Below are 19,752 nucleotides of genomic sequence, written 5' to 3'. Positions count from 1 at the left end.
AAGTGAGTGGGATTTTTTTCCATCAAAACCAACAAAATAATTGTTTCTCGAGTAAAAAAAATAGTCAACCAAGCTGAACACTTCCTTTGAATATTAGCATTTTCATTGGAAAGTCATTTGCTGTAGAAAAATCTTTGAATGAAAATTTTTTGACCTACCTCAAAGTGGCTTAAAACAAAGTCATAAATAAACATCTCTCTGCAAACTTTGCATGCATAACTGCAAAAAAAGACAGTTACTGGTCTCCGTAACTAGTGTTCTTCAAGATGTGTTGCTCATGTCCAGTCCATGTAAGTACATGCGCTTGCCACATGCAACGATGTTGGAAGATTTTCCCTCAGCAGTATCCATAAGAGACCAGCTGCAGTCCCCATGGAATAATGCACACATGCCGCTCTGTATGCAATGCTGCTGGGCAGTGTTCCCTCTAACATTTTTTATTCTTGGGCAGGATGAATTTTCTTTTGGGCAGGTTGAAATTTCTTATGTGCAACACCAATGTTGAGGTTGTATGTGGATGTGTACCACCAGTACAAACAAAAAAAAACTAGATATAAATATGTATTTTAAACAGTACATAGGTGTGGAAGAAAATATATTAAAACAAGGGATAGTTAACAAGGAGCAATGCTCATGATGTTTATTTAATATGAAATCAAATAAAAAGAAAATTAACTCTAGAGTACGAGTCGTCGTCCTTTCTAACAATTCAAGCTAGTAAACACTGCAAAATGCCTATTGACCACACATAGCACAGCTTTAAAATGATAAACAAATCTAAGTCAACTAGAAATAGTTATATCTCCTTGCAAATACTAATACAATATTTACTGACTCTGGAAAGGCAAGTAAAAGGCATTCACTCAGGCTTATACAATTTCTCTGGGGAACATTTCGGATCCATGCTATACAAGAACAAGTGAAACAGAGACTGTAAAAACAGATAAAAGTTCTGGTTTGAAACTTTCACCTTGTGTGTGCCACCAACTCAAAGAGTAGAGAAGCCTCAGAGAAAATTAACACATGGCTTCAAGGTTTGTAGACAGATACATATTTCAAAGAGCTTGCAAATAAGGTTTCATCCTACAAAACAACGAACATCACACCTATTACTTGCTACTTCTGACTCATAAGAGCCAGAACTCTACCACATAGCAAAGATCTGGCTTTAATGCAATACAACTTACCACATATTAATTAGTAAAACAGGGTTTTAAAAAATCATTAAGATCAGCATTTTAGATATCTGCAACACGCCCAAAAAATCTGTTAAAAGAATCCGCTTCTTTCTTACCGTAAGCAGTTAACAGCCGTGTAAACTTTATGTGAAATGTAATCATGCAAATGTCCTGTCCCATGCAACCTGCCTCCCTTCCCCGCCTCCTGCCCACCCCCAATCCAGACAGACAGAGAGGACTGCCATCTGGACTGGAGCAAGTAAGTCAGGATACCCCAAACAAACTCCCTCCTGCCTCCACTTCAAGGCACAGATGCCAGCACCCTACCCACTCCCTCTTTACCCCACCTACTCCTGAGCAATCCCCCCCCGCCCCAGCCCATTCAGCACGAGCCAGCCTAGCTTGAAGTTATAGGACACACTTCATAAACTCTTTACCTCTCCCCACTCCCCCCAGGACACACAACACAAACAAACTCTCCACTTCCACCTCACCTCAATGCCAGCACCCACCACCTCCCTATTTCCCCCACCTGCCCAATGCAGTCTGCTTGCTCCCACCCTTCTTCCCAGCCCACAAGGCTTGAGGAGAGTGCTGGGTCTCTACCTCTCTCTCCTCTGCTGGTGGAGATGGGACCCCTCTCCCCATCCTTCCCTCTCTCCTCATATCCCCAAACTCCACTATCCTACATCTCTCCTTATTCCCTCCTTCCCTCTTCCTTATCTCCCCTCCCTATCTGCACTCAGAAGTCCTCTGTTTGAAGCAGGCAGTTCTGTCTGAAGCTGCTCAGCAGCGAAATGGTCCCTTCCCCAGCCAGTCAGTTGAGCTCCCTACCTGCGTGAGAGCTCTGAGCCTCTAGGCAGGACCCATTAAACAGCTGCGTGGCCACAAGGCTACACAGTTTACAGGGAGCCTAGCTGCTGGGCTCCCTCCTTCCTTATTGTCTTTTTGCTGGAATCTCTGACAGAGGGCATGGAGGGCAGGATGTTGACTGGACACGAGTAACAATTAGTCATCCCTAGGATAAGTTCTGAACAGGAACTAACTAACTACTAACTAAAACTGTTAACAAAAGGTCCTCGGGCTAAATCCCTGATAGGAACTAACTAACTGCTAACTAAAACTGTGAGCAAGAGGGAAAACTATTTACAACTATTCTACGTGGACCCCTCCTGATAGTTGAAATGACACTCTGGACGTCTACTATGATTGCTTCAGCAAATGTGCACGGGCTGACGTGGACAAACAGCATCATGTGACCCATAACTTCAGCCATGCGAAATGCAACGCTATCCACAGCCTCAAAACAACTCTGACTTCATAATAAAAGAGGCTGACAAAAGAGGTGTTATAGTCAACATGAACAGATCAGATGACAAACAGGAAGCCGCTAGACAAATCACCCACACCACATTCTACAAACCTCTTTCCTCTGAGCCCACTGAGAAATACCAAAAGAAATGACACCATCTACTCAAGAAACTCTCTGCTAGAGCTCAGCACCAAATCTACACAAACACCTTCTCCCCCTAGAACTCCAACCAAGAGTATTCTATCTGCTACCCAAGATCCATAAACCCGGAAATCCCAGACATCCCATCATCTCTGGCATTATCTGGCAATGCTGGCTCTCTCCTCAGACCATATGCTACTAGCACTCCTAGCTATCTTCAAGACACCATTGACTTGAGCATCAGTAATCTTCCTGAAAACACCACCCTGGATGTAGAAGCTCTTTACACCAATATTCCACACAAGGATGGACTACAAGCTGCCAGGAACGCTATCTCCCATGATGCCACAGCACACCTTGTGGCTGAGCTATGTGATTGTTTTCACCCACAACTGTTTCCAATGTGGGGACAGTTTATACCTTCAAATCAGCAGCACTGCTATGGGTACCGACATGGCCCACAATATCCCAACATTTTTATGGCTGACCTAGAACAACCGTTTGCTCAGCTCCCATCCCCTGGCACTCTTCCTCTACTTGTGCTACATCACGTGGAACCATGGGAAGGAGAACTTTGAAGACCCTGACAGGAATTTCAACAATTTCCACCTCATTAGACCAAGACACAGGAGAGACACTACCTTGACACTACAGTGCAATTACATGATGGCCACATTAACACCACCTTATACTGGAAACCTACTGACCACTATTCTTACCTACATGGCTTTAGCTTCCATCCAGGACACATCACGTAGTCAGTTGTCTGTAGTCAAGCCCTAAGATACAACTGGATTTGTTCCAATCCCACACACAGAGACAAGCACCTATAGGATCTGTGTCGGGCATTCTTAAAACATACATCGCCACCTGGGGAAGTGAGGAAACAGAATGACAGAGCCAGACAAGTACCCAGAAGTCATCTACTTCAAAACAGGACCAACAAGGAAAATAACAGCATACCACTGGTCATCCTTTACAGCCTCCAGATTAAACCCTCCAGCACGTCATTGACAATCTACAACCTATCCTGGAAAATGATCCCTCACGCTCAGTCTTTGAGACAGGCCAATCCTCATCTACAGACAACCCCCTGCAACCTGAAGCAAATACTTACCAGCAGCCACACATCAAACCTCAGATACACTCACCCAAGAACCTACCCCAGCAACAAACCCCATTGCCAACTCTGTCCATACATCTATACAAGCGACACCATCGCACGACCTAACCACATACATAGCGTGGAATGTGCATACCACTCCAGGAGGCTCTGGAACAGGTCCTCTGTGGATACTACTGAGAGAAAATCTTCCAGCACTGGTGCATGTGGCAAGTATACACACATCTAAGTTGAAAGGATATGAGCAAGGATTTGAAGAACACTCACACACAACATGCCGCACCCCATTTGTGGCTACACCACAGAAGTTTGAGTCCATTCCCTCTGAACTGATAGAAAAGGCTCTTTTAACTCAGATAGTAGGAGCTCATGTGTTTAGCTCAAGAAGTTGTAGGTTCAGTTCCTCCTACCAACAAGCTACATGTAAAATTGCTGCTTTACAATTAAAAGCCACATCTATCTGTACAGGCATTTTGTATGTGGTATTGTTGTTAATAACTACACATTTTGCACACTATGCCATTCTGGTGGATACATAGTTGCATATGGAAAGTAAGTTTAGAAGTTTAAAATAGTAGCTCTACATTTATTTTTCTGTGAGTATTGCAGGCTCAGATCTTCTGGTGTATTCGTTCATCTGCCACTGAAATGCAGTTGTTCTGGAATGAACCATATTGACTGGCTAACAGCAATACTTTAGAACAAGAACTAAAGAAGAATACTATAATCATAGTGCTAGAGATAGGTAGAGTTTGTTTTTCTTCTGGTGCTAATTTGACAACAAAATAATGTAGGTCCTTCATTCTTCCAATAATACCATTTTTAAAGGTAATTAAGAACTTGATATTTATTTGAGTGACATTTAAAATTCTTTATCTGGCTAGAATACCTTTAACTGCTGATCTTTTGCCTGAAATTCTTGACTTTGTCCCTCTATTCCTGCTCAGTATTCAATATTTTCCATGAGAGAGTGTTACAGCCCACACAGAGGCTACGTCTAGACTGGCATGATTTTCCAGAAATGCTTTTAACGGAAAAGTTTTCCGTTAAAAACATTTTTTGAACAGAGTGTCTAGATTGGCATGGACGCTTTTCCGCAAAAGCACTTTTTGCGGAAAAGCATCTGTGCCAATCTAGACGTGCTTTTCTGCAAAAAAGCCCCGATCGCCATTTTCGCGATCAGGGCTTTTTTGCAGAAAACAAATCTGGGCTGTCTACACTGGCCCTTTTGTGCAAAAGCTTTGCACAAAAGGACTTTTTCCCGAACGGGAGCAGTACAGTATTTCCTCAAGAACACTGACAATCTTACATGAGATTGTCAGTGCTTTTGCGGAAATTCAAGCGGCCAGTGTAGACAGCTGGCAAATTTTTCCGGAAAAGTGGCTGATTTTCCGGAAAAACTGGCCAGTCTAGACACAGCCAGAGTTAAATATAGCCTTGCAAAGCACTCTGCTGTTTGCTTGGTTTCAGAGAAAGGAAATGGAAGGTTTCAGCAATTAAACTATTCATTTCAAAACCCTCACACTTCATGTCCCTCAGCTCCTCAGCCCAATTGCATCTTTTATAATAAACAGAGTATGCTTCAAAAAACCCAAGCCATCTGAAGGACATCCGAATTCCTAACTCCATTTGTCACTGGGTTTAGGACCTTGTCATGTGCAGAAAGGCCTTTGTTATTTGTTAACTGCATAGAACTATTATCACTTGCTTTAACCACCAAATTTGTTTGCTGCCTATTTTTGCAAAGCTAACAAACCAATGTTTTTCACTAACTGCTCTGTTTATGTTTAAAAAAAAATCTTCACAGACTAACTCACTTCTTGAGACAACTCCTCTGCCTGCAATCATTCCTCTGACAGCAGCATCTCCCCGATATATAAAATCAAACAGGAACATGTATTTTTGAGATAGTAATTTGTAATTGTTGTTATGGAAATAGATGCTAATGTCATACATGTTATGAGTTGGATACAAATAAGCACAGATTCATTCCACTGTAGGGGTATGTGCACGCAGTGCACTCCGGTCTGACTATGTAAGGCTGTCTATCACCTCTCTCTCAGCTCCTTCTTATCACTTACGGTGAGAACAGGAGATTTTTGTCACACATAAGTTTTGGGTAAGCTAGCTTTAACTACTACTTATTGCATGTAGTTCACTTTAGTGTTAGAGCTAGCATAGTTTTAGTTAGTCAGTTAGCATCTACACAGCACCTAAACTCAAAATAAGATACACAATCACCACCATTTCAACGAAGTGCTACATGCAGGGCCTATATCTCTGTGAGTGACCGACATAGAACTTGCCTAATTTGCTGAGGTGCAGGACATGGAGGGACAAATGTTCTATTGGCACCTCATTTCCAATGACAAAGAAGAAAAGGGATTTCCACCTCAATATTCCTCTTTCCAAAAGGAGATGTGTCCCTCCTTGGAGCCTGACCCTGACCCGTGGAGAGTGGGGAGCCCCTCAGACTCTGAAACTGGATTTGGATAAGAAATACCACTCCTTTTCCTCTCCTGTGGTCTCCTCAAAGCGCACAGAACTGCCTGAGAGTGTCATATTGACAAAGTGCTGTTCTTTGCCTCACGAAAGGGCAGTAAAAAGTCCTCAGATGTCAGTTTGATGTCTGGCTGTAAGCACCAATACCTCAGAGGAGGAATTGTCAAGACTGGTGCTTTCACCTTTTCTGGAGGATCTTTGCTCCCAGCACCATCAGATTTGGTAGCAGGCAGGTTCGCATTCAGCTCTATGGTCAGTCCGTTGACATCACAAGCACTTGTGTCTCCCTCTGCCAGCCTCGCCTCTGCTACAAGTGCATTGTCTGATTCCAATCACAGTAGCTTCAGCTATATAGGCATGGCTGTCATTGTGTACCATTATGTTTCTTCTGCCTCCTACAAGCATCTCACATTGGCTCCACTGACATTTAACATTGACTCACTTTTTGTCCTTCCCACTGCCTCATCCATTTCCACTGACACTCTTGGATACTTCAGTGTCCATTCTATGTGTCACCAGTGCTGAGATCTCCACCGAAGCCATGGAAAGTATTCTTCCATTCACAGAAAAGAGTTCTGTTTCCTCTTCAGACTTTGCACACGACAGGCGTCTGTCTTCTCCAAGGACTTTCTGTTCTCCATATAGAACATACTCTAAACTTGCGCAAAATATTGAGCAAGGCTATTACTCTTATGAAGATGCCCTGGTACAGTGCTCACCACCATGGGCAGTACTGGGCCTCATAGACTGCTTTAAGACCCTTTGGACCGCCAACAGCTACACAGTCCAGAGGGAAGTCACCTAATCCAGCTCAAAATCTCAGGGTGTGTCTAGACTACAGGGTTTTGACGACAAAAGTGGAGTTTTTGTCAACGAAACTATACCTGCGTCTATACTGCCGACGAGTTCTGTCGACATAATGTCGACAGAACTCGGCAGTTTTGTTGACGGCGGTAAACCTCATTCTACAAGGAATAACACCTTTTGTCGACAGAGTTCTGCCAACAGAAGGCGTTAGTGCATCTATACTGTCCTTTGCATCTACACTCTCATGTCGACAAAGCTTGCTTTGTCAACAGAACTGGATGTAGTCTAGATGCTCTTTGTCGACAGAAGGTTCATTTAGACGTACCCTCAGTGTCCCTTCTAACTAGATCCCACAGGGCTGGAGGCAGCAAGGAAAGTATCCCCAAATATTTCTTCCTCTTCTCTGGATGAGACCATCATGAGTCAACATCACCTAACCATGAAGACATCAAGGCCTTTCAAGACCTTGTGAGGTGAGTGGCTGCTTCTCTTGCAGAACCAGTGGAAGACAATACACATAAGGGATTAGATATCCTGTAGACTCCTGCCCTTCCCATTAATGGAGCTCTGTTGCAACTTTCCAAGACTCTTTGGGTATGTCTACACAGCAACATTTTTTTGAAATAACTAGTGTTATTTCAAAATACTGTCAAGCTGGATGACTTCTTTCTCCAACTCTGTAGCCAGACAGGAACCCCCCTTGTAACATCCATTTTTGCTTGCCTGGGAACAGAAGGCCCAGGCTGCTGTGACTGTGAATGGCTGTAAACAGAGATATGCCAATTGCTGACCAAGAGGCTGCTGAAGAGTGCCCTTGACTCAAACCCATATTGATACGAACACACAGCCGTCCATGGGGGGAGGAATCTCTCGCCCAGTAAAAAAATGTCCAGTACTCACAATTTAGTTCTCTCTCTTGCAAGTGTAAATTAACTTGAAACTTGCTTGTAAGAACTGGCGCCACAAAACGGACCAGTAGAATTTGGCATCTTAGATAAGAAAGAGGACACGGGCCCCCAGGGGTATAAAGATGGGTCCAGCAGCACATTTTCTCTGAGTGTCAATCTACCATCTATCTGCTGATCGGGTTTGGTGTTTGATCTTCCGAGGTTCAACGGGGATGCCCACCTCATATTCGTCTTTCCTAGGAATTGAGAGACCGGCCCTGGCTTGACCCGCTGGAGTTGAGAGGCACAGAAGGGGGTAAAAATTGTACCTGGATGTGGTCCTTTGTTTAAGTGTATATACATAGTGTTAGAGCTCTTTAAAGATTAAGCTGTCACTTGGTACCATTATTTCTATTTTCTATCTTTATTTTCCTGTAACCATTTTTAAGATCTATATATATTTGCTAACATTTAAGAAAGAGAGCAATAGCCATTGTAACCATATGCTTTTATAAGTTTTTTTTAATAAACCTGTAACTGTTTAAGCTTTAACCTGACTCCTTCAGTTGCTGTAACAGAACCAAGCACAATTTAAAAGAACTTCAGCCAGTCATAAAAGGGACAGTTATAGGAAAAGCTTGGGTGTTTGGATCTGTGTCACTCCCAGGTGACAGGGTCCGCTGGGGCACCTTTCAGCCTTTCCTGGGTTGCCCGCTGCGAAGGAACCCTGTGTTCTAGCAGCTAAAATCTTAGGTGTAATAAGCTCTTCCTACAAACCGGGGCGTCTGTTGGTCTGCTGGCCACCCTCTGCTACGGGACCCCGGTCCTAGCAGTAAAGACACGGATGTTAAACCTTTTCTAGGAAACACACACACACACACTGCCCTGACCGTCGGCTGACAGACTCCTGAAACCCTCATTGTATGAGGAGTGAGGGAAGTCGGAGGAAGAGAGCTCTATTTCAAACTAAGTGCTGTGTAGACTCTCCCAATTTCGAAATAAGCTATTTTGAAAAAAAATGTATGCAATTGACGTAGCTCAATTTGAGTAGCTTATCTCGTGTTAAGCCCTGCTGTGTAGATGCACCCTTTGGCAGATCACAGCCTCCATTGGACTCACTGCCAAAGAAGTGGATTACACAATGAAATTCCTCAGCAAGAATATAATTATTTCTTCACCCACCATGTCCCTGAAGTTCTAGTAGTTACGGTGGCAAGTGAATGAGGGTGTTGCACCCAAAGTCTCCCTCGAAAGACAAAGAGTTTAAGAGAATAGATTGGTACAGAACAAAGTTTATATCATTATGGGCCTTCCAATTAAGATATCAAATTATCAGGCATTGTTGGCCAAATACTTTTATTTTTCTTGGTCAGGCAGTTTCAAATCTCACATACCAGTTGCCTGAAGAACACAAAGAACAGTTGTTTGCCACCATCTTTGAAGGACACTCCACTTCTTGGATATCCCTCCAGATGGTTTATTGACATATTTTACATGACTTCTTGTTCTGTGGCAACAGCTGTCTTGAAAATGAGACACATTTTTTGGTTGCAAGCCCCTGGCGTCGGAAGAGAGCTACCCAATCATTTGAGGGAACTAAGCTATTTCTCAAAAGACTCTGGATGCCACGTGCATGTTAAATTTCCTGTGCAACTGTTCATTTGCTTTGCGTGTACACCCCAGTAACACACACACACACACAAAATCCATTCAAAACACAGGTGCAATACCTTATCAGCCATCCACTGTGTCTCACTTTCCAAAAAGACTCACTTTCCAAAAAGAGGTAATTTTCATTTTGTACATACAAACATTAAACAGATTTATCAAGAAAATCAAGTTCAGAATGGTTACCCTTCTTGTAACCAATTATCGGTCTGGAGATGGGAGGTTGATATGCTGCTCTTGCTCTGTAGGGCATTTCCTTTCATGTGGCCACACATCCTGGTCACAAAAAGTATCTTTGATTAATGGTAGCTTCCTTGTATTACCAGTAGATGGTAGTGCCTGTGAGGCCTGAGCATGTTCACCAACATAAGGCAATGGTAACAGTCTGCACCATTCAAGAATTCAGGCATTTCCTCAACTGGATGTTGGCTAGTTTGAGGAAGATCAAGGTCCCATGTCTAGAACAACATCCTGGTCCTCAGATCTTGTTTTCTCAGCTTGGTCTAAAATTGATTGTAGACAAATCAACATTACAACCAACACAAAGAATAATTTTTGTAGGAGTGGATCTGGACTTTATGACTCCTATGGCTTATCTGCTGATGGACGGATTTCTGTGTCTAGTCTCTGTTTGACACAAGGATTACTACTAGCTGTATCACAGAGATGGGAGCGAAATGGACCATCATATTACTTAGGCAACAGCATGAGAGGAGGCCAGGGGTGACTGCTGCAAACCAGCCTCTGTCCACGGTAGGCCCAGGCTCCCCAGAGTTGGCTCCCACCTCTCCTCCACCCTTGCTGCCTCTGATACAGAGGGAGGGGGCGGGGAGATGTGTGTAGTTGACAGGATTAACCAGTAAGCCTAATTGTGTAGCTGTCTACATGTTGACATCTCTGAGGACTACTGCTGCATTTGAAATGTTCTGTTCTTTCCATCAGTAATGTGATGATCCATTTAGCTTCCATCTCTGTGATACATCCCATGGAGTAGCCTCTGTCCATGGCAGAACCAGGCTCCCTGCAGACAGGGGCTGCTTGGACCCCCCTACAAACAAGGGCAGTAGGCGAGAGTTTGTCTGCCCAGGGACCAGCTCCCCTCATGGACCAGCTCTCACCTGATAGAGAGACAGCAGCGTGGGCTGACAGGGGGCTCCCCAGGAGGGGAGCTGGGAGCACATTGGCTGCCAGTCCTGCCTCCAGGGACTCTTTGATGCAGTTACACGACTATTTAATTACGCACTATCTAATATCCCTAGTAGTCCTTGAGCTGGACTGGAGGTATTCAAATAAACTATGGAGAGATTTCTGTCCATCAGCAGATAAATCATAGCAGTCATAGGGTATGTCTAGACTACATGGCATTTGTCGACCTCCCCGGTATGCCTCATAGGATGAGGTTTACCGGGGAGGTCGACAAAGGGCTTTGTGGTCGACTGCAGAGCGTCCAGAATACCGCACAGCGCAGCAGCCATTTTAATTTAAATGAAGCGGTGATTATTTAAATCACCACTTCATTTTCCTATGTCTACAAAGATAATCTACATGGCTCCATCGACGGAGCCATGTAGTGTAGACATACCCTTAGAGTATGTGTACACTACAGGACAAAGTTGAATTAAGATATGTAACTTCAGCTATGTTAATTGTGTAGCTGAAGTCGAAGTAGGTTAATTCAACTTTCAGCGCTGACCAAACTGCAAGAAGTCAAAGGAAATGACGGTTACAGAAGTCGGTTTAAGAAGCCCGTTATTTCGAAATAACAGTCTTGTTCTGTAGACGTGCACTTTGTTATTTTGAAATAAGTGAGTTATTTGAAAATAAGGATTCAGTGTAGATATAACCATAGAGTCTAGATCTACTCCAATGTTTTTCTTGGGACTGGTAGTTCTGCTTGTATAGTAACAACTGTTTTTCAAGCTGTGTCATGCACATACACACACTTTCCAAGTCTCCCATCCTCCCTGCTACTTCGGTTATGAGATAGCAATGAAAAAGAATGGTGAGGGAATTGGTGGTTCTGCCTTTTTATACCTATCCCCATGCACAGTGCAAAAGCAGAGATACATCCACTGTTGAGGAATACTGCTGGCAAAAGTGTCTGACTCGAGTGCATTCGGCGCAGGTACACCTATATTGGTATATATATTCACATAATACATCTTGAAGGACAACAATTCCTGTCTAGTTAGATAACTGCTTTGCTTCCCCAATTGTCAGCCGATGGTCAGGGCAGGGAGTGGTGTGTGTGTGTTATACACCCGAGATTTCAACTGCTGAGACCGGGGTCCCTTGCAGCGGGCAACCTGGAGGAGGTTGACGGGTGCCCCAGTTCTGACAACTGATGGTTAGGGCAGTGAGTGGTGTTTGTGTGTGCTATACACCCGAGACTTTAACTGCTGAGACCGGGGTCCCTTCGCAGCGGGCAACCTGGAGGAGGTTGACGGGTGCCCCCCCAAAAAGACTAGTTTAACGTCTGTGACTTTACTGATAGGACTGGGGTCCCGTCGCAGAGGGCAGCCAACAGGCTCTAAGATGCCCCAAATTTATAGGAAGAGCTTATTACACCTCAGATTTTAGCTGCTAGGATACAGAAATCCCTTCGCAGTGGGCAGCCTGAGGAGGCTGAGAGGTGCCCCAATGGATCTGCCACCTGGGAGTGACACAATCCAAAACACCCAAGCTCTTCCTATATTGTCCCTTATGACCGGCTGAAGTTCTTTTAAATTGTGCTTGGTTCTGTTACAGCAACTGAAGGAGTCAGGTTAAAGCTTAAACAGTTACTATTTTATTGTTACAGGGTAAACTTAGCTGTTAAATGCTACTGCTGTGTTACAGATAACACAGCCACTACAAAGGACAGGACAGAAATTACACTAATAAGTCACTTACAGGTACCATGAAACCCTTTTGGTTCTCTGAGCTCTTATTAAATGCATGCAAAATAGACATCTAGCAGGTATATATTCTCACCCCTGCGTTCCAGACTTGGCATGGCCAGTGTCTGTCTCTCAATCCCTCGGGAAGAAGTAGAGCGAGGTTGGGCATCCCACAGACCTCAGGAGACAATCAATACCTGCCAGCAGGTATAGATGATTGGAGCTCAAATGGGGTGGGCTACTAAACCCCTCTTTATACTCCTTGGGTCACGTAGGCATCTTCCTGGTCTCAAGTGGCCAATTAGGAAAAATGGCTTTGAATGCCAAGTTTCCCACGAAGGGTGCAATGCATAATTCACACCTGGGAAAATGCAGACAATGAGCACCTCTGGTATGTGATGGGCGAAGATTCCTCTCCTGGGACAGTGCAGGCGTGTCAATTACTGGTACTAGCCATCAGGACGGTGGGAGGTCCCGGGTCGTCAGCTAGCCCATTTACTGTCTGGTTTCTGTTTATGGTAGAGTCAGGGACAGGCAGCACACCTGCATTTCCAGGGCATCAAAGGCTGACTGCCTTTCTCTTGCTCTCGGGGGGGAGGGGGCGGAAACCAAGATGGGGTCATGTCTGGCTACACCAATATGGTAGCTTCACCCACACAGTCATTAAGGGGGTTAAAGCACTCTGCTTTGCCTGGGTAGGCAGCCAAATCTTGTCTTTGGTTTCTTCCTGGGGCAGAGCAGTAGTGCAAAAGAAGAGTCAATAGCCAGCCATGACCTAAGTGAACAGCTGGCATGAGGGATTTTCCATGTGAAAGTTCCACACTTGAGTCAGAAAGACAGGACTATGTGTTAAGGAACAGAACACACAAGAGAGGTGTTTCTTGGTGATGGGGCAGTGGTGCTTTAGCTGAGGTTTCTGCAAAAGGGGGGTGAGTGGTGGGGCAACTTCCCCACACTGGTTGGAAGGGGTCTGCAGGGAGTCTGCACAGAGCCCTGCCCAATTGGAGAAGAGCTTTTAAGGAGCCAGTCAGGGTGTAGCTTGCTAGGGCAGTCCTGTATAAAAGGAGCTGCTCAGCAGAGAGTAAGTAGTTTCAATCCTGACCTGAAAGGATACGGGACGGGTTCTTTTGGAGAAGGCACCTTCAATAGAGCAGTGGTGGGCAGGCTCAGTGAGGCTGGAGAGGGGGGCTCCAGCCCGATACCCGACAGGCTGCTGGCCTTGTTCTGTCTGGGAAAATACCACAGAGTTCATAACCAAAACCATGAGTAACAGTCCCAGCCCAAGTAGGTTGGACAATCTCCTTTTCCTCTCACGCTCTTAAGTCTAGCAGATTGGGCAGACCCAAAGTTCAGAGGTGCAGCCACAGAGTTTACTTCCCATTCTGAGTCAGGGGAGGTAAAGAGACATCTAATTGACTCTGCCGGTCACCACCTGGCTGGCCATTCATCTCACCTTCACCATCTTCTTGGCCACTCATCGTGCCTCTCCATCATTGCTTCACCACCTTCTGGCCACTCATTACACCTCTCCATTGTCATTCTGCTGGCTGCTCAGTGCACTGCTGCGTCTCTGCTGACCGGTCACCACACTGCTCACCACATTTGTCCATCACTGAACTCTTGCTATATCTGTCTGTCACCGGGCTCTCAGTCACCACCCACTTGTTGCTTCTGCAGGTTTGTGGTGGATTTGACTCTCGGCCAAACCTAGTGATTTCAGCTCTTGATCCAAAGCACAGTCCAGCCACAAGAAATTCCAGTATTCCATGGAATACATTTAAATAATAAAAGAGACTCCTTAGGGGGCCTATCTTTGGGTACATCTAGATTACATCCCTCTTTTGGCAGAGGGATCTAAATTAGACACTTTGAAATTGCAAATGAAGCTGGGATTTGAATTTCCCGCTCTTCATTTGCATATTCGCATCATGGCGCTTTTTCTAAAAATCTCTATTTCAAAAGTAAAACCACAGTCTGGACATGGTTCGTTCGAAAATAGAAGCCTTTTTTGAAAGATCCTGTAAACCTCGGAATAATCTAGACATAGCCTTCAGCTCTGAAACAGGTTGAACGAGTCTCTCAGCTCATGTTTGGAGGGCATGTAGCCTGCTGACTCAGAGTCCTGCCCTTTCGAGTTTAAGCTCACAGGGCTCTGGAAGTGGAACCTCTCTCCAGCCGTGTATTTTTACATTGACAGCGTCTCTCTCCTTTGTGCCAGGTTAAGCACAGACTTTCTTCTTTTGTAGTCCCACAATAATTACAGAAATTGCAATTAGCATTAACACAATTTGTGACCCAACACCAGCCAAGTGGATTACAGTGAGCAAAACACTCTTCCATCAGCTCAATATTTAACACATCTAAGTAAAGCCAGGGCAAACTCTCTTTACATAGATACACTCAGGGTTTCTCTCCCATTCCAGCTGGCTGCAGTGGAGATATTGATCCAGAGCCTGTTTGCATCTAAATAAACAAATAGCACTAGGAGATAACCTGTCAGTTTGTCATTCATTTCTCCTCCAGACACGAAGCTAACCTCTAACACATAGTAACGTGGTTCGAGTCCTTCCTAGAGGGATTCAGCCAATGAGTAGTGATGGGAAACTGAATTTCCACTATGGGACTCCTCACTTTGGGTGTGTCTAAACTACATGGCTCCATCAATGGAGCCATGTAGATTAGGCTGATCGGCAGAGGGAAATGAAGCCGCGATTTAAATAATCACGGCTTCATTTAAATTTAAATGGCTGCCACGCTCTGCCGACCAGCTGATGATCAGCTGTTTGTTGGCAGATCAGGGAAGTCTGGACGCGCCACGGTTGACAAGGAAGCCTTTGTCGACCGGCGCAGGTATGCCTCGTGAAACCAGGTTTACCTACGCCGGTTGACAAAGGCTTCCTTGTCGACCGTGGCACGTCCAGACTGTTCCAATCTGCCAACAAACAGCTGATCATCAGCTGGTTGGCAGAGCACGGCAGCCATTTAAATTTAAATGAAGCCACGATTATTTAAATCGCGGCTTCATTTCCCTCTTCCGATCAGCCTAATCTACATGGCTCCATCAACGGAGCCATCTAGTTTAGACACACCCTTTGAGAATTGGTACAAGGACCAATTCTCTCTGCGGTCCTTTTCAGCATATACATGCAGCCAGTAGGTGAACAGGTCCGATGACAAGGATGCAAGTGCCAGCATTTATGTAGATCAGTGGTCCTCAACCTTTTTAAGCACAAGATCACTTTTTGAATTTAAGTCCGTCCAAGATCTACCTCAAACCCAAATACCTACTCCACCCCTTCGCCAAGGCACCACCCTTCTCACTCTGGGTATGTCTACACTACAAAGTTAATTCGAACTAACGGATGTTAGTTTGAATTAACTTTGATAGGCGCTACACTAGCACTCCGCTAGTTCGAACTTAATTCGAACTAGTGGAGCGCTTAGTTCGAACTAGGTAAACCTCATTCCACGAGGACTAAGCCTAGTTCGAACTTATTAGTTCAAATTAAGGGGTGTGTAGCCCCTTAATTCGAACTAGTGGGAGGCTAGCCCTCCCCAGCTTTCCCTGGTGGCCACTCTGGCCAACACCAGGGAAACTCTATTGCCCCCCTCCCGGCCCCGGAGCCCTTAAAGGGGCACAGGCTGGCTACGGTGCCCATGCCAGGTGCAAGCCTGCCAGCACCCAGACAGCAGACCCTGCACCTGGCATGGCTCGAGCCAGCCACCCGATGCCCCCCAGCCCTCCCCCTCTTCCCGGGACCAGGCTGGCGGCTCCCGGGAGCTTGCCTGGGACCGCAAGAGGCGGGCACTTGCCTGGTCTAGTGCGGACATCGTGGACCTTGTCCACGACCTCCACACTAGGCACAGGAAAGTGGCCATCTAGGGCAGGAAAGCTGCCAGCCTGGCCATCTGGGAGCAGGTGTGCATGAAAATCAAGGTGGTCCACTGAGACCCCCGACCCTGAGCCCTGAGCTTACAATGGCCGTCCTGGGTCAGACCAAAGGTCCATCTAGCCCAGTAGCCTGTCTGCCGACAGCGGCCAACCCTAGGAACCCTGGAGGGGATGGACCAAAGACAGTGACCAAGCCATTTGTCTTGTGCCATCCCTCTCCAGCCTTCCACAAACTTTGGGCAGGGACACTACTCCTACCCCCTGGCTAATACCACTCCATGGACCCAACCTCCATCACTTTATCTCACTTCTCTTTAAACTCTGTTTTAGTTCTAGCCTTCACAGCTTCCTGAAGCAAGGAGTTCCACAGGTTGACTATTTGCTTTGTGAAGAACTACTTTCTGTTACTAGTTTGAAGCCTGCTACCCATTCCTTTCCTTTGGCGTCCTCTAGTCCTTCTATTATGGGAACTAATGAAGAACTTTTCTTCATGCACCCTCTCTACCCCACTCATGCTTTTATAGACCTCTATCCTATCCCCCCTCAGTCTCCTCTTTTCTAAACTGAAAAGTCCCAGTCTCTTTAGCCTCTCTTCATATGGGACCTGTTCCAAACCTCTGATCATTTTAGTTGCCCTCCCCTCTCCCACCCTCTCTCTTCCCCTCTCCCACCTCCTTTTCCCAGTCTCCCCCAGTTTTGTTCAATAAAGAGAGATTCTATTTTTGAACACACGTTTTCTTTATTTTGTACATCAGGAAGGGGGGCTTGGGAAGGGTAAGTGGAAGGAGGTGAGGGAGGAATGGGGTACGAGCCCCCGATGGGGAGGACTGGGCTGGCTCTGCGGGCTTCTGGGGGTGGAAGCTTTCCTGCAGCCCTCCAATTGCCCCCTCTCCCCAGATGGCAGCCTGCAGCAAATGCAGCCAGTCTGATGGCCGAGTGCTGTGATGTGCCCAGTGTGGGTACTCCAGGCAATCCAAGCCAGGACTGCTTTGCAAGCGGGGCACCCCTGAGAACTGTCTGTCCGGGGTGGGGGTCGGGTCCCTTTAAGCACAGCCCTCGGCTAGCCTGAGGCAGCAGCTCCACGCTCTAAGTTCTCATCTGATGCCCTGCCGGCACTGCTTCCGGCCATCCTTAACCCCGGTTCAGGGTCCACTTAATGTGGACATGCTAGTTCGAATTAGCAAAACGCTAATTCGAACTAGTTTTTTAGTCTGGATGCGTTAGTTCGAATTAGCTTAGTTCGAATTAACTAATTCGAACTAAGTTAATTCGAATTAGCGCTGTAGTGTAGACATACCCCCAGTGAAGATGGGGTACAGCGGACAGGGTCAGAGTGACCTAAATGCCCCTTTACCTCTGTCTCCCCCACTCTGAACAAGCAGGAGGCTCTGAGGGGCAGTTCTGAGCAAGAGCAGCAGGATAGTGCAGGGAGGGGCAGCTGAAATGCACGCACTTGATAGTCTCCCAGCCACACCAGTCAGGATCACCTGTCGGAGGCTCCAAGATCTACTGCTAGATCCTGATCTACTGGTTAGTGACCACTGATGTAGATGATAGCCGGCTCTACCTATCCTTCACCACCCACGTCTACACCACTATCCCCAAGACAGTCCAGGGTTTAGACAAGATCAGTTCATGGATAAAGAACATCTGAACCCAAGCAGGTAAGAAGTGATGCTGATGAGCAGAGGAAAAGTTTCTGAAGAGTTCACAGCCCTGGGGCTGTCTCCACTGGTTGAAGATACACATCCACAGCTGGTCAATTCAGTCTGTAATGTCAGAGTACTCCTGGGTTCCTGGCTGATATTGAACACTCACAACGCAACATCTGGGAGTAATGCTTTTTTACCAGCTCTGTTTGGTTAGAGAAGCCATCCCATCCTGGCAGATGAAAACCCAGCCTCGGTTATTGACACTTTTGTTCCCTTTCAGCTGGATAATATGCCTGGACATGAAACCTTCAGTGCCTAGGAAACTCCATCTATGCTGAACACTGCAGTGTCTCTTCAGGAGCACAGGCTACCATGGACACATCAGATCTGTCTTCTCAACACACTCACTTCCCAAAGAGGAGGTATCTGAGCCTTTAGCTATGATCTTTGAAAAATCATGGAAGACAGGGGAGATTCCAGAAGACTGGAAAAGGGCAAATATTGTGCTCATCTATAAAAAGGGGAATAAGAACAACCCAGGAAACTACAGACCGGTCAGTTTAACGTCTGTCCCAGGGAAGATAATGGAGCAGGTAATTAAGGAAATCATATGGAAACACTTGGAAGGTAATAAAGTGATAGGGAATAGCCAGCATGGGTTTGTGAAGAACAAGTCATGCCAAACTAATCTGATAGCTTTCTTTGATAGGATAACGAGCCTTGTGGATAAGGGAGAAGCGGTGGATGTCATATACCTAGACTTTAGTAAGGCATTTGATACGGTCTCGCATGATATTCTTATTGATAAACTAGCCAAATATAACTTAGATAGGGCTACGATAAGGTGGGTGCATAATTAGCTCGATAACCATAGTCAGAGAGTTGTTGTTAACGGTGCTAAATCCTGCTGGAAAGGGATAACAAGTGGAGTTCTGCAAGGGTCTGTTTTGGGACCTGTACTGTTCAATATCTTCATCAATGATGTAGATATTGGGATAGAGAGTACGCTTATTAAGTTTGCGGATGATACCGAACTGGTTGGGGTTGCAATTTCTTTGGAGGATAGGGACATAATTCAAAATGACCTTAGCAAGTTAGAGAAATGGTCAGAGGTAAACAGGATGAAGTTTAATAAAGAGAAATGCAAAGTGCTCCACTTAGGTAGGAGCAATCAGTTCCATACATACAAGATGGGAAGCGACTGTCTAGGAAGGAGCATGGCGGAAAGGGATCTAGGGGTCATAGTGGACCACAAGTTGAATATGAGTCAACAGCGTGATGCTGTTGCAAAAAAAGCAAATATGATTCTAGGTTGTATCAACAGATGTGTTGTAAGCAAAACTCATGATGTCATTCTGCCGCTCTACTCTGCACTAGTTAGGCCTCAGTTTGGAAAAAAGAAGATTAAGGGGGGACATGATAGCGGTTTTCAAATATCTAAAAGGGTGTCACAAGGAGGAAGGAGAAAATTTGTTCCTCTTGGTTTCTGAGGACAGGACAAGGAGTAATGGGCTTAAAGTGCAGCAATGGAGGTTTAGATTGGACATTAGGAAAAAATTCCTAACTGTCAGGGTGGTCAAATATTGGAATAAATTGCCAAGGGTGGTGATGGAATCTCCCTCTCTGGAGATATTTAAGAACAGGTTAGATAGACATCTGTCAGGGATGGTGTAGACGGAGCTTGGTCCTGCCTTGAGGGCGGGGGGCTGGA

Source organism: Pelodiscus sinensis, chromosome 19 (genome assembly GCF_052426305.1).
Source record: "Pelodiscus sinensis isolate ZL-2025 chromosome 19, ASM5242630v1, whole genome shotgun sequence".
In the NCBI taxonomy this organism is placed as follows: domain Eukaryota; kingdom Metazoa; phylum Chordata; order Testudines; family Trionychidae; genus Pelodiscus; species Pelodiscus sinensis.
The sequence above is the reverse complement of the archived record's forward strand: the minus strand, read 5'-3'. Positions refer to the sequence as shown.